This window comes from Lissotriton vulgaris, chromosome 1_2 (assembly GCF_964263255.1).
Source record: "Lissotriton vulgaris chromosome 1_2, aLisVul1.2, whole genome shotgun sequence".
In the NCBI taxonomy this organism is placed as follows: domain Eukaryota; kingdom Metazoa; phylum Chordata; class Amphibia; order Caudata; family Salamandridae; genus Lissotriton; species Lissotriton vulgaris.
The window spans coordinates 310,014,335-310,039,364 of NC_141686.1; positions in this window are offsets into that span (position 1 = coordinate 310,014,335).

Here is a 25,030-nt window from a genome sequence, read left to right on the forward strand (position 1 = left end):
TCACACCGGTGTTCGGTGTGATACCTCTTGCATTACCGAAGGGTGCTGTTTGAGTGTACCACCACCCCATGGGGTCTTAATAAACTTGTTCTTTGCCTTTTACAGTTTCCGTGCCAACAGTTCTTGAGTGTAAGTGGGTTATCTCCGGAGCGTGTAGGCCTTGGGAACCCCGCAATACTTCACCCTCACCCCCTGCTTCTGTGAAGCGCTCTGATATCTGCAAAGATCTTGTTCGCGCTATATAAAACTCTGAATAAATAAATAAATAAATAAATAAATAAAAAGACACTGTCGGGGGACATTACTGAGGGGGAAATTAGAGTACAGTTAAAAAAGATGAGCAGGAATAAAGCCCCAGGCCCAGATGGCCTACCAACGGAGATCTACAAAGATAATGAGGAAGAGATTCTTCCATACTTGTTGTCCCTCTTCAACAATATCTACCAGCAAGGAGGGGGTATTCCACCTTCTTGGTTTGAGGCCATCATCACTCTAATAGCCAAACCTAACAAAGACCCAATGAAAATAGAGTCACATAGACCTATCTCTCTTCTAAATTCTGACCTTAAAATATTTTCGGGGATTCTGGCTGAGAGACTATCCAAAGTCATTAAAACTATCATCCACCCTGACCAAAGGGGCTTTATCCCAGGGCGACAATTGAATGAGTTGACCTTTCAGGTCATTGGAGCAATCGATTTTGCTGAAGAAAAGGGACTGCCACTTACCATCGTGGCAATAGATGCCGCGAAGGCTTTTGATCAAGTTAACTGGGTGTTTCTTTGGGACACTCTAACAAGGTTTGGCTTTCCATCACCCTTTATTCAGGTTGTTAAAAACCTATATGGGAACCCACGAGCAAAAGTTTTAATTAATGGGTGCATGACGGACTGGTTTGAGATATCAAGAGGGACGAGGCAGGCTTGTCCCCTGTCTCCGCTCCTTTTCGATTTATATATTGAGCCTTTTGTGGCAGTGATACGATCAGATCCAACAATTACTCCCTTTAAAATGGGTGGGCTGGAGTTAAAGACCGCATTGTATGCAGATGATCTGTTACTATACACCATCAATCCATTAGAGGCTATTCCGAAGCTATTTAAATTAGCAGAGGAATATGGAGCAGTCTCAGGATATAGCATCAATAAGAACAAAACAGACATAATGAGTTGGAACAATCCTGTCCACATACCAGATACAAAAACAAAGATCAGGATCTATATTACTCAAAAACTGCTAGACATTGTGAGAAGTTGGCCTGATCTGCAGTGCTCACTATTCTAGTGAACACTATGTATCAGTCCAGAAAACCCTTATTGATGATTGGTTGTAAGTCAACCTTATAGACCAGCTATCCTAGTAGCATGGATACGAGCAGTCTAAGGCTAAAGACTCGAGAGGGCGTGTTAAGCCAGCTGTTATACCATCACATATACCCCTTGAACACCAAGTGAAAGGACACCACACAAGTGTTATGAAAATAAACAATGTATTTATTAGAATCACAACAGCCCTGTACTCTTTATGAGGACAGGGTACTAAGCACAAAATAAAACTCTCACGAAAATACTTAAGTTAGCACTGTATATACAAGGGGGGCGTGGCTTGCGCGCCGGACGGAGAAGACGCTCTTCCCGTGAGCTCCGTGACGGACTTTCTTTAACGATGCCGTGAGAGCGTTATATCCTGCTCTTTTGCCATCGGAAACGGCTCCGTGGACAGCGGAAGGCAACGCGACCCAGATGCAGCCGTTGGAGGTGGTTTTCGTGCAAGGAGGACGTTGAATGCACAGCGGTAATCTTTCCTTCAGACGCAGCGCGGGCGGCCGCCATTTTGTGCGCTGCGCCCGTGTTGCCGTTTTTTTTGATATCTGCTGCATCTCCCTTCCTTCTACTGGGCATTATTCTTCAACTTTGCCCATATTCTGCACTACATGACGTCTTTTTTTTTTGCTGTTCCTGGCCTTTTTGGTTACCTCCTCATTATGCTCTTGTATAACTCTGCGCTCTCTGTCAGGAGAAGGTGCCGCCATTTTTTCTCATGCCATATTTGACGTGCTATGTATGTTTTGCTCGCACACTTGACTCTTACCTCAGCGTTACTACACGCTTCTTGTTCCTTTGTTCTCCAATGACCATCGATATGTTTCCACTGCCTCAATGCGCTGTTTGTGATGCCTGGTGAATGGCTTGGCGCTACATTTCTTTGACTCTACACTCCATAACGCCATGAAGGTTTGCCATAATGTCAACTATTTAAATCAGTGAATGCCTCTTGTTTGTCCTCGTGTGGCTGTTTTTTCAACTGCGCACTGATTAACAGTGCCTTTCAGTGCCCTCTTTTTTCTGCCACAAGGTGTGCACCTATTACATTTGGGCGTCCACATTATATTTTATTGTCGACAGCAGCATTGGTCACAGCTTCCTTCCATCAGCCTGCATTATGGCGAATCTCTCTACTTCGCCGAAACTGTCGCAAACAGGAACAAAACCTAAAAGGCAAAAGAATGATCCTCCCTCCCCCATTAACACTTCGAACAATCCTGTTCTTGACTCAATCCTTGAGGAGGTGCGAGGTCTTCAACCTTTTATGTCTGCTACCAACGCTAAGCTTCAACAAATCGAGGAACGATGGGTCGTCATGGAAAATAAGGTTTTGAACTTAGAGCAACGTGTCAGCGATGTCCAAGACCTCTCAACCAAGATTCCACTTTTGGAACAAGAAATCCATAAACTCAAATTGCACACTGAGGATTTGGAAAATAGAAATAGACGCAACAACCTACGCGTTTATGGTGTTCCGGAAAATTTGGAGGGGTCCGACATGGTCTCTTTTATTCGAAAACTTCTTCAGGAACTTTTGGAACTCTCCCCATCGACTCATCCACTCAACATCCAGAGAGCACATCGTCTTGGCCGTATCAACTCCAACGCAACCAAACCACGTGGAATCATCATGCTCTTCTTGGAGTTCACCGAACTCATGAATGTTCTAAAAGCTGCCAGGGCCAAACGTCACCTTCAGTGGTCTGGTCACAACATCTTCATTTCTCAAGACCTCTCTTCGGCTACCAACGCTCGTCGTAAGGAATTCCTGAACCTTCGTCCTACGATGCGCCAACTCAATATTCAATATGGAATTCTTCATCCCTGTTTCTGCAAGATCACACACAATGGGCGTACCAAGTCGTATGATGATCCTCAGAAACTTCGAGACTATTTGATGAGTATCACTCCTTCTACCATGGAAACTGCCAGCTAATGCCTTTTCGTTTTTCAATGTTTCTCCTTTTCTAAAATCACTCCTCCAAGTCATATATCCGCTCTTATCGTGTATCACCTTTCTACCTTGCCAGTACCCTCTCTCTCACATCCATGTATATACCCTTTCTCATATGTCCGTATCTGTTTTGCTTGTGGGTCATGTCCTCTCCCTGGTGTAACCGCGTCTCGCATGTTTTGGTTACTGTTTTTTTCTCAGATCAAGCCTGTATGCCTTGGTCTGTTTCTTCATTATCTTTCCATCTTTCTGTCTCTTTCCTCTTTTCTTCTCTTCACTCTCTCTTCTTGCTTCCTTCTTCTTAAGCTACCTCTGCTGTTTTCTTTACGTCTGTATATCTTTTTCCCATGCTACTTGACTTTTCTTTCCCCTCTTGAAATGAGCGTTACCTTACCCAGAAGTTTAACCGTTATTTTTTGTCTCTTTCTATGTAGTGATCTCCTTGCTGTGTGTTGCATCCACTCTTCGCCCATTCCTCCCTTCATCCGACATGTGTAATTTTGTCTCTTGGAATGTTCGTGGTCTTGGTCATCCTGTCAAGCGTCAGAAGGTATTGTCTCACTTAACCAAATTTCATTCACAGGTTGCCTTTCTTCAAGAAACTCATTGCTCAGACATTGATTCCCTTAAATTGAAAAGACAATGGGTGGGTCAAGTTGTATTTTCTCCTGCGGTCAACAAAAAAGGGGGGGTTGCTATATTATTTCATAAGTCTTTGAATGCTCAAATTATCTCCTCTCAAAATGATGATGAAGGTCGTTGGGCAATGGCAAAGGTTGTTATTCAGAACAAGACGATGGTCTTATTAAATATTTATGGCCCTGTTCGTCCAGATCCCAAATTTTGGAAAGACATTAAATTGCTTATTTCATCCATTGACTGCCCTAATTTCATCGTTGCTGGTGACTTTAACCAATGGCTAGATCCTTTTTCAGACCGATTGTCTTCCAGTAAATTTCAACCTGATAAAACCCATAAGGCCTTTCAATCTGCCATTGCCTCTCGACCTTTGCATGACTCTTGGAAAGTGTGTAATCCTGATTTACTTGAATATACTTTTTTTTCTAATGTTCACCACACACGCTCAAGGATTGATTATATTATGGTTAGTAAGTCCCTCCTTCCCTCCCTTCAAAAATCTGTTATTGGCTCTATCTTTATTTCTGACAATGCACCGGTCTACACTACCCTGGATTTATCCATTACTCCTTCCACTTTTAGTCGATGGAAATTTAACTCTTTTCTTTTATCAGATGCCACTTTCATGAAAAAATGTACTGAGTTTTTTAATGAATATTTTTCCCTTAATAACCCCGTCGACACTTCCATTCCTAACACCTGGGATGCTTTTAAGGCTTCTTTTCGTGCTTTTACGATTTCCTATGTTTCTGCCAAAAAGAAGCTTAACAAGCAAAAGTATGAAGACCAACTTAAACATATTAAAACCCTTGAACATACATATTTCTCCTCCAAATCCCCATCTGCCCTTCAGGACCTGATTCTGGCCAAAACTGACCTAAATAAAATTATAACCAATGAAGCTTGTCATACACTTCTTAAAATAAAATCTAAATACCATGGGGGTCAGAACAAGGCAGGCAAAATGTTGGCCAACTACTTGAAAATCAAATCGGAACGTAAAGCTATTGGCCCAATTTTTAATGACTCACTCAATAAGCTGGTCACCTCTGATGAAGATATTGCTGAAGTTTTCCACAACTACTACCAAGCTTTATATACAAATGATACTCATCCTACAGATGCCAACTTAACAACTTTTTTTGACGGTCTTCCCTCTCCCCCAGCCCTTCCTGATGAATTTTCGCACCTAGAACGTGAAATTACCCTCCAAGAGATTACCTCAGCCATTCACTCCCTTAAAAAATCAAAAGCCCCTGGTCCTGATGGCCTACCGATTGAATTTTATTCCGCCTTTCATTCTTTTTTTGCTCCCAAACTCCTTCAATTATTTAACTCTTTTATCTCTGATACTAAGGCCTCTGGATCCTTTTTAGACGCCCTCATTGTCATCATCCCGAAACCTGATAAGGATCATACCCAATGTAAAAATTTCCGCCCCATTTCTTTAATTAATTATGATTGTAAAATTTTTGCTAAAATTCTTTCCTCTCGCCTTGATTCTGTTATACCTCGCTTAATCAATACAGATCAGGTGGGGTTTGTTAAGGGCAGACTTGCTGCTGATAACGCACGTCTTTTTTCCAATGTCCTCTCTTATAGTAAAAATGTCAAAATCCCATTGGCGGCCCTATCCCTAGATGCTGAAAAAGCTTTTGATCGTATTAATTGGCAATACATGTTTCAAACCCTTACTTGGTTTGGCTTCGGTCCAAAGTTTATAGCATTGGTTAAACTCCTTTACTCTTCCCCTCGTGCTAGTATTTTTGTTAATAACCAATTTTCCAGATTTTTCTCTTTAACAAGAGGCACAAGACAAGGATGTCCCCTTTCCCCTTTATTATTTATCCTTTGCCTTGAACCCTTTTTGCAACGTATTCGTTCCAACCCTAATATAACTGGTTTAAAATTCTCTTCTATTGAAGCTAAACTCTCAGCGTATGCTGACGATGTCCTCATATACATGTCTAACCCTGAATCTTCCCTTCCGCCCTTTTTAGATGAAGTTCAGTTATATTCCTCTATATCGGGATATAAGCTCAACCTCTCCAAAACTGAAGTGCTTCCCCTTAATTCTTTGTGTTTTCAATATATGTTCAGTAACACTGATTTTGCATGGTGCCCATCTAAAATCAAATACCTCGGCATATGGTTTTCTTCCTCTCTAAAAGATACCCTTAAACTTACATTTGATTCGTTACTTAACAAAATTCAATCACTTTTACAGATTTGGTCTCCCTTATTTCTTTCTTGGTGGGGCAGACTGGACACCATCAAAATGATGATTACCCCTCATGTTTTATATACAGTATCTATGCTCCCTTTCAAAATTCCTAAATCCTATATTTCCAGTATCAATTCATTGTGTACAAAATTTTTGTGGACCAATAAACATCCCCGCATAGGATTACATAAGTTAATACGTCCTAAAAATGAGGGTGGTGTTCGTTTCCCTGATTTTTGCTCTTACCACTCTGCCTTCCTTATCAAACAATCCTTCTCATTGGCTTATGATTTCCTTGATACTCCTGTTCCTAAATGGGTGCTCTTGGAACGCTCCTTTCTGAAGGATTTCTCATTTCAACATGTTCCTTTCATGACAAATTGTACCTTTATATCCAAATATCCTATTTTGAAATATTGCCAATCTACATTGCAAAGTGTTTTTTCCTCCTCCCTTTCCCCGCTTCAATGTTTTCTATCATCTGTAGTTTGGTACAACAAATTTCTCAGATATAAAGGTAAATCATTCTATTTTAAACACTGGAAAGAAAAGGACATAATGTTTGTACATCAATTTTTTCTTGATTCTAATCTCCTCTCGTTTGTAGATCTACAAATTAAGTTTAACTTACCTTCTTCTTTTCTTGCTGAATACTCTATTATAAACTCTGCTATTCAGTCTCATCTATCCTCATTATCCTCTCCTTCCGATTCCTTTTCTTCTTTTACTCCTCTCACTCCACTTTACCCTCTCTTCTCCTCCCAACAACCCAAAGCTGCTCTTGTGTATTCGCTCTTACTATCTAATTGCTCTGTCCGAATTAAGTCTACAGTGGAGACTGCTTGGGAAAATGATTTGGATGTCTCCTTTGACACTGCGTTATGGGATCGTTTATGGTCTCGCCTCTTCAAAGTTTCTGTTGCTGCACGCATTACCCAATCCTTACTTTTTATATATCACAGAGTTGTTATTACCCCGGTTACTATTCATAAATTTTCCCCAACATCTTCTCCTTTGTGTTGGTCCTGTTCCACAGTTCCTGGTACTCTACAACACCAACTTTACTATTGTTCCCCAGTTTTATCTTTCTGGACTAATGTTTGGAATATATGCATGAAAATGTTATCTTTTTCTTCACAATTGTCCTTTATAAACATATTTTTAGGTTCCTTAGCTGATGATATTGATATTATTACACCTTCCTCTGCTAAACTGTTAGATCTTTTTATTGCTCTTGCATTTAAAGTTGTGTTATCGTGTTGGAAAGATAATTCGAAACTCTCGGTTCACACTTGGTGGAATTATATTTGTGACGAACATAGAATTTCTATTGCCTCTTCTACCTCTGTTCCTTTGAAAATTAAATCTGACTTATTATGGCTTCCCTTTACTTCATACCTCTCTTCCAATCCCCCCCCCCTACTGCGTGCTTCTCATCCCTCATGATCCCTCCTTTTCTCTTCCTCTTTCTTCTTTCATCTCTCTCCTCTCTCCTCTTTTTCTGTCTTCTGCTTTCTCCCTTTTCCTCTCTCCTTTCTGATCCTTTCCTCTCTCCTTTCTATCTGTCCATACCTTTTTCTTTTTTCTTCCTCTCTATATAAATTACTGTAGATTGATGTTTTTCATTATTATTACACTCATATGTACTTTCTCCTAATTTTTCATGACATATTTCTTGTATCACTCTTTATTGCCTAATAAAAATTTCTTAAACAAAAAAAAGCACTGTATATACAAATGCCCGAGGGGCACGGAAAACCATATACTCTGAAAGTGGAATGCGAAATCACTAGCAGGTAAGTACAGTACTAATAGGCTTTGGAATCGCTAGGTCTTGACTATAGAATCTTTAGATTACTTCTAGGAGGCCCAGGGGACTCGGGTGCAGAGTGTGCACTCTCACGCAACGGGACAAAGTCTATGGTAGCTAGTAACAGCAAAGTTAGTGTTCTCGGGCGAACCCGACCTGGTAGGGGGAAAACGAAAGTGGATTCTGACCCTTGGATAGTGAGGCTATGCTGGGGCACCGAAATGCCGAAGTTACCTAGCCCAGGGGCTGCAGCTGCATAGGTCTCAAAAGACGTTGGGAATCCTCGTAGACGGACCAGGAGCCTGGAAGGAAGATGCTGGCAGGCGACCAGTGAAGAGAGTTCAAAGTGATCCAAGCCTGGATCTTGAAGATGGGCGATACCTGAAAGCAGAGGGGACCAAGTTCGTGACTACTAGCCAGTAGTCAGGTGGCACCAGGAGGGCACCGGATGGTAGTCACCTCGACTAGGTGAGTGGGCGACGCTGGGCTCTGCAGATCTCACGGACCAGGAGGCGTTGTCGGCGACCAGGATGGAGGAGCGAGCTGTCCCACGATGGATGAAGCTGTCGGCGTCGCTGGACCCAGGATTGGGCAACAAGGCCTTGGCTAATTCAAGCCCACGCGGTGGACCTAAAATGGCGTCTGGAGTGGACCAGGAGGGTCCGGGGTGCTCCTCTTTTGGAAGGGAGCAAGGGCCAGTCTGGAGCAACCAGACCAGCAGCAGTGATGTCGTCGGGCGTCGTTAAGAAGGCCACAAGCCAGCGGGCTAGTAGCCAAACAACGCGGTGAGCAGCAAAAAGCAGAAGGGCCCCACGCAGATCGTGGAGATGCTGGGAGGCTGTACTTCGGTGCTGGAGCTGCTCAGGGTCGGGGCTTCTCGGACCCCAAAGCACTCACCAGAGGATCCCTCGGCGGTCGTGCTGGAAAGAAGTCGTGCAGTCTTGAAGATGGCCGGTCCTTCGAGGTCTCGTCGCACTCACGGTTCTCAGCTTTGCTGTAGAGGTGAGTAGAGGTCAGAGGTGCCAGGGAAGCCGGTTCTCGTCGAGCTGGGCAGTCAGATTCCGGAGGAAGGACTTGCAGCAGACCGCAGTATTCTTAAGATGGTGCCTGCAGATGCAGGGTGACTACTCCTTAGTCACAAGGGAGAATCTTGAAGAAGAAATCTTGAAGTCTTTTCGCAGAAAGTCGTGTCTTGATTCCAAAGATGATCTAATTTGGAAGGGGGCCCACTCCTAACTTTATACTAGGAAAAGGGGCTGACCCGGTGACTAGGTCCTGCCTTTGGGTGGGACTAGGAGGGGGGTGGTTACACCCCTCTCCCATGCCGGACTTTCCCAAGGCCAGGGGCTGTTGTGCCCCTGGAACTGGTTCTGGCCGGCCTATGCGTAGTGAGCACCGGGGTGCCACTCAGCAGTCACCTTCCTGTAAAGCCCTGCCTACCCAGGATACACAAAACCCTGTCTGGGATGGTGCTAGCACCGCCCCTGACAGGAAACCCTTTGTCCAGGCTCTCCTCACTGGAAGGACTCCCAGCAGCAGGAGGTCAGACTCGTGTCTGTGGTGGCAGCATCCATTTTGTGGAGCTGAGGCTTCGTTTAACTTTAACCGGGGTTCACAGTTACATACATGTCGTGTCCCCCTAGAAGGGTGGAATGCTAACCCCGTCACCAGAATTGGAGAGGGGTTAGTATTCCAATTCGTATGACACCTTACTCGACATGTTTTGATAAAGCAATACCAAAGATAGCATTTAACCGCGAGGATTATAATGCACTTAAGAGTATATGGTATGCGTTATCATGGAACAGCTATTAGGATTTGGTTCCGCAAGCTGCAAACGGGCTCAGCTCATGCCAGAGCACCATCTCACATGATTCCAAGCACTCTGCCTTCAGGATTGTCAAGGCCTGCCATAGGAGTGACTGATAGGAATCTGTGTGTCCATTTTTAGGGTTAGATATAGGTATACTATATCTACAGCAAAGGGTGATTACACGACTTTGCCCCAGCTGTCATGCAGCCAGTTGTGTCAGATTTAGGAGGCCAGCCAGGGGTGGCATAATACATGCTTCAGCCCCTGGTAGGCCCTGGGTACACCTATGCCCTGAGTTACAGGGTCTGATAAGGTGGCCCAGTACTAATTGGTAAATGCACCTAGGGTACATGTCGTAATTTTAGAGAGAGAACAGCCAGGCTGTGGGTCTGATTGGCAGGTCCACAGCCAGAGAAAGTCGTAAACCAGTGAAACAAAAGCAAAAAACCTGGGTGATCATAGGATTGCAGACCCTACTCTCCTACAGACATACCCAAAATAAGTTGGCAGATAGTGGTCAAAGAGATAACTAAACTCCTTCAAAGATGGTCAGGTCTACCTCTCAGTATATATGGTAGAGTCAATTTAATTAAAATGGTAGTAGTGCCCAAAGTGACTTTCCTATTCAACAGTATTCCATTGACATTTCTAAATAAAGACATTTCAAGCCTTCATTGAAAGATAGGCTCATTTATTTGGGCCACCAAGTCACCAAGAATTGCTTGGAGAAAGTTGAGGAGGGGGTTAAAAATAGGTTGACTAGCCCTCCCAGATTTGCTTTTCTACCGTTGCGCATTTCAGTTAAAAAACTTTAGACTCCCGGCTAACAAGCTAGATTCGTCGTCACATGGTCATTTGTTTCAAGCATTGCTATCCGACCTCCCTAAAGGTCTTTCATTTTTTTTGTTTAAATTTGGCGCCCAAAAATGTTACAAAAAAAGTCTGCCTAAAAATCCTAGTACCAGCCCTTAAACTGTGGCAAGCAGTTTGTAAAATCTGGAAAATTCCTTACTATAATTCCCTGGCACCAATCTGGGACTCCCCCGGAACACCAGAATGTCTATTAGATCGTCTCTCTTTCCCCTTGAGAGAGGCAGGCTTTATACGATGGGGAGATCGGCAGGTTAATTTTGTACTCCTAGACTGGGCGTCCATATCTAACATGACAGGAAGATCCCTCACAAGGTTAAAATATTATCAATTATCATCTTGGTGGGGAAGTAAAAGTTGGGCGTCAGAAATAGCGGGCTGAGTTTCCTAGAATTAGCCAATAGACAAGAAGGATGGAAGGGTGAGGTTTCTGCATGGTATAATACACTAATAGGGGCTAAGGACAGACAGGAGGAAGAAATTTCGAAACTTTGGGGGGATATAATAGGAGATGGTATGGAAAAACAATTGGAGGTTTGGATAGACTCATTCATAATATCTCAAAAAACAATAAAACCTGCCAATCTCAGAATAAATCATCTTTACACGGCATACAGGGTCTATTGAACTCCCTCAAAACTGTCAAAAATATCGGGAGTACTACACTTTTGTCCTAGATGTAAATATCCAGCGGCAGATGACCTACACATTTTTGCAGATTGTACAGAAATTAAAAACTACTGGTTATTGGTCTGCACTTTTCTAGAGGAGGTACTGTCTAGGCCAGTCACTTGTAGTCCTAGACTGATTCTTATGGGTTTGTTAGAGGAATCAGATATTAGAGATAGTATCACTCAGCTTATATTCTATGTGATTGTCATTGCCAGGATGGAGATATGCAGAGAATGGAAATCTCCAACCCCCCCTAGGTTTGCAGACTGCTTAAAAAATATCATGGCTATAAGTAAAACAGATCTGATGTGTGGGGTAGAGGATGCGGCAAAGATCTGGGCTCCGTTGATAAAATGGTCAGATAGTTAGACAACAAAAGTCCAATGATTATGCCCGGGGTTTGTGGTCTGGTCCTCCCCGGGACAAGGTACATTGACATCGAATAGGGGAGTTGGACTAGTAGAAAGCCTACCTCTGGGAGACCTCTCGAAAGCTAAACATAAAACACTCCAGGGCACACAGTTAGGTATTGTGTTGGCAGATTTGAGAGTTTCCATCTAGAGTCATTTCATCTGGTGGCATATATGAGGACAAAAAAAAACAAAGGTCTTTCAATGGCTGTCCCCAATAAAACGCAAGATTGGTTATGTTTCCACGGATAATGGCGCCAATGTAGTTAAGGCCATGGATATGGGTAACTATTTCAGAGTGCCGTGTTTGGCGCACTGTATAAACCTGGTTGTTAAAAAATTCTTGAGTGAAGAAAGTCCAGTGTGCGAGTTACTGACCACCTGCCGAAGATGTTGCGTGTTTATCTAGGTTCCTGATCGATACTGTGACCTTATGCCCCTATTCGGCTATAAATCCATTTATTCCCTATATTGGCATAACCGTTCAAGTGCGATTTTCAGAAAATCATCTCTGGCCTCACACGAACAGAGCCACATTCCAGCATAGTTCTCTCTGCCACTTCCTTTGCGACCAATTAGTGCAATGACAGAGCAGAAGTCACTATCTGATATTCCTAGATTAACACTCCGAGTTCTTCAACAAGATAAAAACTCAGCAAACCTGGAAATCCCCGCTTGCTGTGTTTTGATTAGTAATGGAACTCTAATGAGCAACTGATAACTATCACTTCCTAGTGACATCTTTAATTGACGTCTTATGTCCAACAAACTTGCGTCAAACCCGGCACCTGTCAGGTATAAATATTACCAACGTTGCCTTAAGCAATTGCTGTTGTACGAGCTACTGTTGCTGACGCTAGCTGTCTGCAAGACCCCGTGTTGGTGAAGCTAACACCCTGTCGCTGCAGCCTGCTGTCCCCTTGGTGGTGAAGCTACTGATACCATTATCGCTGCTAAAGCGCGAACGATGGTGCAGTACGCTTAGGAGCTGAACAGCCGTCCCTCTGCGAAGACATCCAGCAGATTCCAGCTGCCCGCGGACGCTGTCCCCCCTCCTTCCTCGACGCGCTGAAGAGAGCCGCTGCCTTTCTCCTGCAGAGAAATCCAGCTCCGGCGTTTCCGGTCTACCCTCGCGGGTGACTGGGATATCGAGAGTTAACCCTGAAGGAGATACCAATCCTCCATCATTCTATTCAGAGGTATGGTGTTGACTAAACCCTTAGACGAGAATTCTTGAAACAAACCTTGGCAAAACCAACTTAACTTAAAGCTACTTACTTACTCCCCTTTCACGTGTTAGGCTTAGGTCAGGCACACTGGGGTAGGCTTAGTTAGAAGCACCAGTTGAGTATGTTAGCCTAATGTATATATGACTGTATATATGTTTTATTACTTTTAAACCATTGTATGGCTAAGAAACCATATCAATGCTTTTACAGTTCTATATCGCAATACTTATCTTATCTCGTGAAAGTAAACTGCACTAGACTGACTGAGTGAAATACATGTCTATTGTTTCACACGACCCTAGAGATCGACTCTTGATCTGAGGAGCAAAGTTGTCATGTTGCACGATTGTTGGAAAGCTGAATCCCTTCTTGTCTGTGCCAAGGAAGCTGATCACTTCCTATGCAGAGAAGAAAGTTTCCAGTGACCTCTGAGCTAGTTGGTAACACACCCAATTAAGTTTAGCATAGTCAGTGGAGGCCTGGAATATAAGCAGTTCCACGTCGATACTACTGTTTATGTTATTCCAATGCGCAGGGCCTAGTGGGAAACTAGGAACTACACTACATGGCGCCCAAACGTTTGGTAAGGCGATAAACTAACGCAAGACGTTAGAGTAACTCAGTCGTGCATATTTCACACAGACCCCTTTCTCCCGTAAATACTCCACTGGAGTGGGTGAAAGGTTAAAATCCTCCCGACCTTAGTAGGAAGAGATTCCTATGTAAAGCTCTGGTTTATTCAACGTTGAAGGATACAGTGTTCCAAAATATTGTGCACCTAATCTTTGTCTCCTTGGAGACCTACTCTGCAAACCTTGCATTTTAACAATGCCAGAAAATAACGGAACCACTGGGTCCGCAGCAGATGCGACTCAGCAAGGTCCCGAACACACAGACCCGGATGCTATTATCATCCTGGTCCACTTAAGAAGATCTATAACTTTAAAACTTATAGAGAACGGACTGACACCTCAAGGTGGTACAGTAATTTTCGTGATAGAGGCTCACGAATATCGGCAGACAGAGGTATTCTATTCATGGATAAACTTTCCAGCGGTAAACGCTATAACAAAAGAGTTTCACTATTACAAAATAGAGAAACCTCAGGAAGAGTACGCTCCTTTCGAGGAGATTGAAATTCCACTTAAATTTCAAGAGCACCTGCTCTGGTTTAATGGCGCCCTAAAACACAATGATCACATAACTAGGCTCGGTCCACTAGGGAGACCAGGAGCCACGTGGCCGGTTCTAGCCAGCTACACACCACATCCTGACATTGTAAAAATGTCTAAGGAAGAGCTGTATGATATCATATCCTTACGAGGAGTACGAGCCTATTATACTACTCTCTCACTACCTATTAGCTTATTGTTCATGTTAGTTTGCTAAACTGGATGTTCCCTATCCCTTCTCTCCCTGTAACTCTTAGAAAGTGGTATAAGCCAACCTTGTAGCCTAGCTCTCCTGATCTCTATTGTAGCTGGACCAAAGGTTGTACACCGTTCTTATATTGTAGTCTATTTGATTGTTTATTGTTATTCCAACAGCATATGACTATTATCCGATCATGCTATTGAATATTATACTGTACCCAATATTATGTTTAGTCACCCTCTTGTTCCCCTTGTCGTAATTGGCCCGGCCGCATTAGCGATTAGCTGAACCTACACGTTGTCCTCCTTAACTTGGCTATATACGATAAACGCCATTTTGAATGTTGCGGCGGCCATCTTAGATCATGAGCGGCCTCGTGGTCGGCGTGCCCTTTAGTCCGTTGTCCGTTCCACTGACCACTCCTATCTGCCCAGCAACAGGCTATTTTAGTACTGGTCAAGCCGCACATGCGCAGTTCCCACTGACCCGTAAACCTTCAGGAATGTGCACCAAACTGACCAGTGGAGTTGTGCCTCCTCCAATGAGCTGGCAGTATTCCAAAACATGACCATATATGTCCTTAAATGTGTCTTAACTTGTGCCGCCTATCTTTTATTGCCCCAAAACTGTATATAAACGGGGTCACACCTGTGTTCGGTGTGATACCTCTTGCATTACCGAAGGGTGCTGTTTGAGTGTACCACCACCCCATGGGGTCTTAATAAACTTGTTCTTTGCCTTTTACAGTTTCCGTGCCAACAGTTCTTGAGTGTAAGTGGGTTATCTCCGGAGCGTGTAGGCCTTGGGAACCCCGCAATACTTCAATTGGCGACTCTGGTGGGACTCATCGGCGACTCGGATGCCCGAAGGAGAGGTCGTGACGAAGGCTTGGAAACCCGCCATGGGCGCGCGCTGCCACGAGTGACCCGAGTCTTGGCTGCCACGGTGTCTTTTCCTTCCCTTCCGATCTGACCTTCCAGGTGGCGCCGGTCTCCGACTGAGTCTTCGAAGTGTCTGCATCGCTGAAAAAGTGCCGTTTGGCTGATTTGGCTTACAAGACCTTGGCAGTTGGAATCTGGACATTTGGGAATTTGGGTAAGCTTTGTGATCGGTAAGGTAGTCTTCGGACGCTTACTGAGGTCCTATGATTTGTGTTCGGTAAGGTAGTCTTCGGACGCTTACTGAAATTCTGTGATTTGTGATCGGTAAGGTAGTCCTCGGACGCTTGCCGAAGTCCTATGATCTACGTCTTTGATTCGAGTTAGCTAACATTGTGAACTTGTGATCTTTGAACTTATATGTGTAGTGCACTTCACATAGGCAGGCATGTAGAGATGTTTCTCTAACTTTGTTTTTTTCCTCTGAGCGGCACAACCGTGTGAAGAACTGTAAGTGCCATTTTGTCCGGTGTCACGCTTTCGTGATACTTTTCGAACATGCCTGTTTTCAGCACACTCCGAGGAATGTGTTGTCTTGGTGAAGGTACCTCAATTAGGTTAGCAGAAGCACAGCCGGCTCCCCCAGAGGGAACACCAAATAGGGAAATGTATATCAAACTTGGCCTTCCCCCTATTATGTACAGTAAATTATGGCATAAGTATACCAAGGCCGATCCTGAATTGCAATGGCCTCTACACGGGTCCTTTGATTTAAGCAAAATACAATTTGTAGAGCAATGTTTGTTTCAACGCAGGTCTAGACAAAATATGTTTGATTGCGTGCGAATGTGGGAGAAAGCGGCGCGTGAGCGAATGAAGCGTGAGGTTGCCTTGGCGGACAAAGAGCAGCGCAAGGCTGCTCGGAATAAGGCTTTACAGCTTGAGGAAAAGGAGGCTCAGGAGAAGAAAGAAAGGGAGGAACGGGAACGTAAATTGCAAACGACTGGTCAATTTCCTATCCGCCGACCACTTTATCCTGTCCTTAATAATGAAATTGATGATTTTTCTTTGTTAGATCGGTCACCGCCTCCGTACGTTTCGCCGACGGCTCCGGCTGAGGATTCAGAGGATGATGGACAGGATCAGTTGGGCCAGAAGGGGGTATCGGCTCTCAGGTTTACTGCGGAGAGGTCCGCTCATTTACGCAGTTGGGCTCGTAAAGTGAATAAGCATTGTGTTACTCAGGAGCAGTTGTTAACAGAAAAGAAAGGGTGGTCGGATCTTGAATTAATGTATTTTCTGTCCAGTCTGGCGGATGAAGTTGTAAACGCATATCGTGAACTTTCTGATACGTTAGAGCCTAAAGTGTTGTCAGTGTATCGTGAGAATTTGGCTAAAGGTGATTTTGATCTTTCAGATGTTGACGACCTGTTCAAGCAATTGATCAAGCTGCGGGATGAGACAACCCAATTGCGGGAGGAACGGAAACGGAGGCAAAAGGAGTCTGAATTGGAGAATAACGGGCGGGCTAAAGAGTGTTCTCTCCGTGGTTCAGATAAGAGTTCTGCGTTGCATGTTATGCCTATGCGTGAAGCCGCGCCTTTGTATGTTCCACCAAAAGGGGAAGGTACGGATGATGATAAATTGTCGAAGGATGCGAAAGGGTATTTTGTGTATAATTGGGTATACACGCCATGGAATAGAGCAGATGTCATGGCATTGAAAAATTCTTTACCTGATCTTCGGAAGAATCCGGCGGCATTCTATGAGGGGGTGGAGGGGGCTATATCGTCTTGTGTGATGACTCTTGTAGATATAGATTTGTTTTTTGGGCTAATTTTACCACCTGATATGTGGAGGCAAATTCGTTAAAAATAATGATGAAACGATATTGGGAGGGACATGGAAAGATTTAGACAGAGAACCAGCATGTAAGCCTTGCCAGCTAATTTTAGACCTTCCGGCAGCTATCTTGACTAAATTAAAAACGCTTGTTCCCTCTAAAAAGATCGATTGGACCATGTTAACGTCGTGCAAGCAGAAACCCGATGAAACGGTCTCAGATTTCTTTACACGCTTCGAGGAAGCATTTCATGATTACAGTGGTCAATCTTTAACTGACGATACGGGCCGGCATTTGTTTGTAGATAAGTATGTAGCTAATCTCCTACCAGAGATTGCAAAGCGATTGAAGTCGAGTGAAAGTTCCTGGGCCACGGCGACCCCTGCGTCCTTGATAACTATGGCTCAGTATTATGAGCGGCAGGAAGTGGAGGCTAAAGAAAGTGTAGAGAAAAAGGCGAAGGAATTGAAAACGAAGGTGATGTTGGCGCAGGTTCGGGGAACACAGGGTAGAGGGAATGATAGAGGTAGACGAGGTGGAGGAAACGCATCGTATGGTCGTACAGACATTGCGGAGGATCAGTGTGCTTATTGTAAGGAGTTTGGGCATTGGGCCGAAGATTGTCCGGTACTTCGTGAACAGCGTAGTCAGCGTGGTCGAGGAAGTGGAAGGTCAAGAGGAGGTTATACTGGAACGAGAGGTGGCGGAGGTGATCGTAGACAGGTTGAGGAGAGGGGCCGTGGCCAGGACGAACGAAATACGTTTGATAGACGGAATCAATATCAGATTTCGGAAGGAGAGAATGTGGAACACCAGGACTATGTGCATGCATAGGATTGCGTAGGATGGGGTAAGGAATCGGTTGAAGTGCCGGTAGATCAGCAAGGTCCATATGTAACAGCGGGCATTTTGGGTTCTACTGATCAATTTCTAGTCGACACAGGAGCTACTCGTAGCGCTTTGTCGAAAAACTTGGTTCCGAGGGCTCCCCTGTCTGGCGAAATGATTACGTGTGTAGGGTTTGATGGCACACCCTCCCCCAGCCCATTGTCCAAGCCCCTTGCACTATGCATAGACAAATACTTTAGTTTTGGCCAATTTTTGTTATCACCCCATACCCCAGACAATATCCTGGGCATTGATTTGCTTAAATATTTTCGAGCGACAATACGTTGCGCTCCAGAGGGAGTGCGGGTTATTCTGAACGACAATTACCCTGACCCTGACAGATTTTATGCTATTTTAGACATCCCTGCTTTGGCCTCTCTGCGGCACACGTTGTGGGCGACCTCAGATACGGATGTGGGAGAGATGCGTATTCCACCAATACACATTACTGTTAAGGAGGGGGCCCCTCTACCACGAGTGCCACAGTATAAGATCTCGAGAGAAGGTGAAATTGCATTGACACATATTGTTCAGGATTTGATTTCTGCAGGGGTTGTGGAGGAGGTCCCTTATAATGTTTGTAACAGCCCTATTCTCCCGATTCTTAAGAGAGACACCGACGGCAAGATCTATCGATTTATTATTGATTTGCGTGAGATCAACAAAATTGTCACCCCCCAATACCCGGTGGTGTCTGATATTACGACTCTGCTTACCTTGGTTCCACCGACAGCCACCACCTTTAGCGTTATTGACTTAAAGAATGCGTTCTTTTCCATCCCTGTTCATCCTGATAGCAGATATCTGTTCGGCTTTACACTCAATAATAAATCGTATAGATTTTGTCGTGTTCCCCAAGGATATACTGAAAGCCCTAGCATCTACAGCCAGGCTTTGAAAAGGCAGCTAGATTCCTTTAAATTGCAGTCTGGCGTTGCGCTCATCCAGTACGTGGATGACCTTCTGCTTGCCGCTGACTCCTATGCGCAATGTGAACAGAGCACGCTTGCGTTGCTTTCCTTTTTGGCACAACACAATCACAAGGTTTCCAAGAAAAAGCTTCAATACTGTAGACCCCAGGTGACCTACCTCGGTCATCTGTTGTCTAAGGAGGGGCGTGCATTAACATCTGATCGAATTCAAGCAATTTTAGACACACCAGTCCCCCGCACGCAGAGAGATGTACGTGCCTTCATAGGGTTGACGTCCTTTTGTAGGCAATGGATCATGGGTTTTTCACATATCATAAAACCTTTGCTAACATTACTGTCCAAAGCTACACCAATGCCTCTTGAGTGGACAGATGAATGTCAGAAAGCTTTTGAGCAGTTGAGGCAGGCCCTTTGTTCCGCACCTGTGTTAGGTACACCAGACTACACGAAACTTTTTACATTATACGTACACGAGAATGATGGGTGTGCGTTGTCAGTGTTAGTGCAATTACACGGGGATAAGCAGAGACCATGTGCATACTTCTCTGCCATTTTGGATCCTGTAGCACGAGGGTTGCCTGGGTGTTTTCGAGCGGTAGCAGCAACAGCAGTAGCCATACGACAGAGTGAGGGCATAGTGTTATCACACAAATTGTTGGTGTTAGTTCCTCACGCAGTAGATGCCCTGTTAAACCAAACAAAGACCCATTACCTCACGAGTGCACGGCTAACAGGATATGAGCTGACACTCTTGGCGCCACATATTACATTGAAAAGATGCGCTACTTTGAACCCTGCCACTTTATTGCCCTATCCGGCCGAGGAGGGTCAGGAAGAAAAACATCATGACTGTGTTTTCCTGACCGAGGAACAGACAAAGGGTCGTATCGACTTACAGGATGTGCCACTTCCAGATGTGGATGGGGAACTGTGGGTTGATGGATCGTGTCTAAGGCTGCCAGATGGTACGACTTCCGCAACATATGCGATCACGATGCTTAAAACAGTGGTAGAAACAGCTAGGATACCACAAAAGTCGGCTCAGGCAGCAGAGCTGATAGCTTTAACAAGAGCCTGCGAATTAAGTGCCGGATTATGTGTGAACATATACACGGACAGCCGGTATGCCTTTGGAGTGGCCCATGACTTTGGGCTACTTTGGAGGGAACGTGGGTTTCTGACATCACACGGAGAGCACATTATGCACGGAGAGTTAGTGCGTGATCTCCTAAATGCGTTGCTTGGCCCTAAGAAAGTAGCGATAGTGAAGTGCAGTGCCCATAAAAAGATCACGGACAAAGTGGGCCAAGGAAATGCCTTTGCAGACAGCTTAGCAAGACAAACGGCTATGTCCCGAACTAGCTCCCCCATGTACGTGGTACAATCACAGGCTGAGCGATGGAGTGATGCTAGAGAAGAAATACAGGATATTCAAAAATCAGCCACTGAATCTGAACTCGCGGCTTGGGCAGCAGATGGGGTACTAGATGACGAGGGTTGTTGGAGAAGCAAAGACATGGAGAAGTGGAAATTGCCTGCGGCTTATTTACAGGCGATGGTCCAGATGACGCATGGACTGGCTCATGTCGGAGCTCTTGCAATCACTCGGCTTTTAACACGAGTTTGGGAACACCCCGAGATTGCTAATACTGCAAAGAGAGTAGTGCAGACCTGCCTGGTATGTGTGCAACACAATCCTGGAAAGGGGACCCATACTCCGAAAGGAGGGTTCGTTCCACCTTCTGCACCGTTTGAGGTGCTTCAAATGGATTACATCCAACTCGAGCGCTGCAATAACCTGAAGTACGTCCTAGTGGTGGTGTGTGCTTTTAGCAAATGGGTTGAGGCCTACCCCACGAAAGACAATACGGCTTTGACAACAGCTAAGGTGTTGCTTAAGGAATTCTTTCCTCGCTTTGGAGTTTGCAAATTTTTGTGGAGCGATAATGGGCCCCATTTTGTTGGAAAGATTGTGGAATATGTGCTGAAGGGGTTAGGGATTCAGCAGAAGTTCCACGCTGTATTCCACCCTCAGTCAGCAGGTTTGGTTGAGCGGTACAACGCTACGTTGAAGCTTAAGCTGGCCAAAATTGTGGCGTCTACATCGTTGAAGTGGCCAGACGCTTTGCCGCTAGCGCTGCTCTCCCTTAGATCAGTACCCCACTCACGAACAGGCCTTACGCCTTATGAGGTGGTGTTTGGCCGCCCTATGAATATCTGGGGGGTGCCCAAGCTGCGATTAATACATGATGTGCCTTGTGTTATGATGAATGATTATTTGGCACGATTAACAAATGATTTGCTCTCTATTCACCAACAGGTTCGAGAAGCGCTCCCTGACAACTCTACTGGAGAGGGCCATGATCTTCGTCCTGGGGACCATGTCATGATACGCTCGTTTGAGAGAGCAAGCAGTTTGGAGCCCAGGTGGAAGGGCCCCGAGCAGATCCTCCTTGCGACCCGCACCGCAGTACGAGTGACAAACAGGAAGCGGTGGGTGCATTCGACACATTGTCGCCGTGTCTCTCCTGATCTGGTGACTCCTGCTGTGTTGACTGATTATAAGGAGATCTTGGAGAAAGAAAAGAGCCCAGCTGTGACGTCGGCCGAAGTTGAGGGAGCCTTCCCGGACCAAGCTGCTGCCGGACGAGAGCGCTACAACTTGCGTCCTCGATAAGAAGATTTTTTTGTGCCCTTTTAATGACTGGTTGGTTACCGCTCCAGGTTTGTGAGAAGAAAACAACGGCTACCTCGGAGTTCAGCACCGCATTTTTCTTTTTTTTAGGTATACACGTACGTGTATCTGAGACTTTGTGAACAACTTGTGAACAATTTGTGCCATTTGAGACTTTGCACGAACATTCTTGAACTATGGCATCAACGGCATCCCGTGATAAGAAAATATTGGGTGCCTTTCTCTTTGTTTTGACTATTGTGGTGATAGCTGTTATAGCCTGGGTAGTCGAACTTGTGGTGCCTGTGCGTGAACATTTGCTGCCGACTACTACGGCACCGTCTGAACATTTTCATTTTACACTGCCTTTTCATGAAGAGCGCCACCGCCAAACGTACTTAAATAACAGCTTCATTCAGATTCTTCACCACACACATAACATGACCAATACCTCAAATTGCTGGGTGTGTGGGATGTTGCCTGGGCACCAGAAGAGAGGGGGCACCCCACTTATTCCACTCCCGTTTTCGCATAATGGGTCATGCAACGCTTGGTACACCCTCCTTTTTACTCTGAGATGGCCAACTAAAGGGGGGGTGCTTTTCCGCTTGAATAAAGTATGTTCCCATGACAAGGATGGGTTTCCCCGGGCTGAGGGCACTCGTTTTGAATGGGAGGAGTATAGGCCTGATAATGTGTCTGCCCCACGTGTATACAGCAATCAGCGGAACGTTAATGTATCTAGTGCCCATGTTATAAATGTCATTGCTACAAAAGCCGATTTATGTATCAGGAATAAGGGCTCGATTGAAGTGGGGAAAAGCGAATGTAATACTACTCTCACATTTGATAGCCTGAATGGCATCTCGTTTGTTGCATCACGAAATACATATTTTATCTGTGGAACGAAGGGCTACCATCAGCTTCCATTGGGGTGGTTGGGCACGTGCTACGTATCGTTTGTGTTACCTCCTGTATTCATTGCCCCTCCGATGTATCACAATGATTATACTTTGTACCATGACTTCGTTTTGAATAGGGTTAAACAAACTGTTGCCCTGGAGGACATTGATCAAACGGACACTGCATTACAACAGTATGTGGATTTTAATCTGGGACTATTCTCCTTTGTGGGGGCTGCACTGAACAGCCGGAAAATCAGACGACTGACACGTGTTGTCGAGGCTGTTGCGAATGACACTGCCATTGCCCTGGGGAATATTACCGAGGAACTACAGATTTCCAGGATTGTCACCCTCCAAAATCGAATGATATTGGACGTTGTTTTGGCTGATCGTGGGGGGGCATGTAGAATTATCGGAAGCAGCTGTTGCGTATACATCCCGGACAATTCTCCATCTGTGTATGATGCTATTTCCAAGCTTCATAAAATAGCAGCTGAAATACACCCGGACAATGGAACTTGGACACTTTCGGGATGGTTCTGGTCCATGCTTGCAACTTGGGGCTGGAAACTGTTGACGATTCTCTGTATACTTGTGGGGGCCATGTTCTTCATATGCTTATGTATTCAGTGTGGCCCAGCTTTATGTTCAATGTGTTTATCAGCTTGCATACCATCAAGGCGAGCTCTTGCCCATGACAAAATGATGCTGCACAAAGAGGTAACACAAATTATGTTAATAGACATCGAGGACGAACATCCTGATTATGTTCATTATGAGGTAGATTCAGCTAAACGCTAAAAGGGTCGTCTGTCGTAATTGGCCCGGCCGCATTACCGATTAGCTGAACCTACACGTTGTCCTCCTTAACTTGGCTATATACGATAAACGCCATTTTGAATGTTGCGGCGGCCATCTTAGATCATGAGCGGCCTCGTGGCCGGCGTGCCCTTTACTCCGTTGTCCGTTCCACTGACCACTCCTATCTGCCCAGCAACAGGCTATTTTAGTACTGGTCAAGCCGCACATGCGCAGTTCCCACTGACCGGTAAACCTTCAGGAATGTGCACCAAACTGACCAGTGGAGTTGTGCCCCCTCCAATGAGCTGGCAGTATTCCAAAACATGACCATATATGTCCTTAAATGTGTCTTAACTTGTGCCGCCTATCTTTTATTGCCCCAAAACTGTATATAAACGGGGTCACACCGGTGTTCGGTGTGATACCTCTTGCATTACCGAAGGGTGCTGTTTGAGTGTACCACCACCCCATGGGGTCTTAATAAACTTGTTCTTTGCCTTTTACAGTTTCCGTGCCAACAGTTCTTGAGTGTAAGTGGGTTATCTCCGGAGCGTGTAGGCCTTGGGAACCCCGCAATACTTCACCCTCACCCCCTGCTTCTGTGAAGCGCTCTGATATCTGCAAAGATCTTGTTCGCGCTATATAAAACTCTGAATAAATAAATAAATAAATAAATAAAAAGACACTGTCGGGGGACATTACTGAGGGGGAAATCAGAGTACAGTTAAAAAAGATGAGCAGGAATAAAGCCCCAGGCCCAGATGGCCTACCAACGGAGATCTACAAAGATAATGAGGAAGAGATTCTTCCATACTTGTTGTCCCTCTTCAACAATATCTACCAGCAAGGAGGGGGTATTCCACCTTCTTGGTTTGAGGCCATCATCACTCTAATAGCCAAACCTAACAAAGACCCAATGAAAATAGAGTCACATAGACCTATCTCTCTTCTAAATTCTGACCTTAAAATATTTTCGGGGATTCTGGCTGAGAGACTATCCAAAGTCATTAAAACTATCATCCACCCTGACCAAAGGGGCTTTATCCCAGGGCGACAATTGAATGAGTTGACCTTTCAGGTCATTGGAGCAATCGATTTTGCTGAAGAAAAGGGACTGCCACTTACCATCGTGGCAATAGATGCCGCGAAGGCTTTTGATCAAGTTAACTGGGTGTTTCTTTGGGACACTCTAACAAGGTTTGGCTTTCCATCACCCTTTATTCAGGTTGTTAAAAACCTATATGGGAACCCACGAGCAAAAGTTTTAATTAATGGGTGCATGACGGACTGGTTTGAGATATCAAGAGGGACGAGGCAGGCTTGTCCCCTGTCTCCGCTCCTTTTCGATTTATATATTGAGCCTTTTGTGGCAGTGATACGATCAGATCCAACAATTACTCCCTTTAAAATGGGTGGGCTGGAGTTAAAGACCGCATTGTATGCAGATGATCTGTTACTATACACCATCAATCCATTAGAGGCTATTCCGAAGCTATTTAAATTAGCAGAGGAATATGGAGCAGTCTCAGGATATAGCATCAATAAGAACAAAACAGACATAATGAGTTGGAACAATCCTGTCCACATACCAGATACAAAAACAAAAATCAGGATCTATATTACTCAAAAACTGCTAGACATTGTGAGAAGTTGGCCTGATCTGCAGTGCTCACTATTCTAGTGAACACTATGTATCAGTCCAGAAAACCCTTATTGATGATTGGTTGTAAGTCAACCTTATAGACCAGCTATCCTAGTAGCATGGATACGAGCAGTCTAAGGCTAAAGA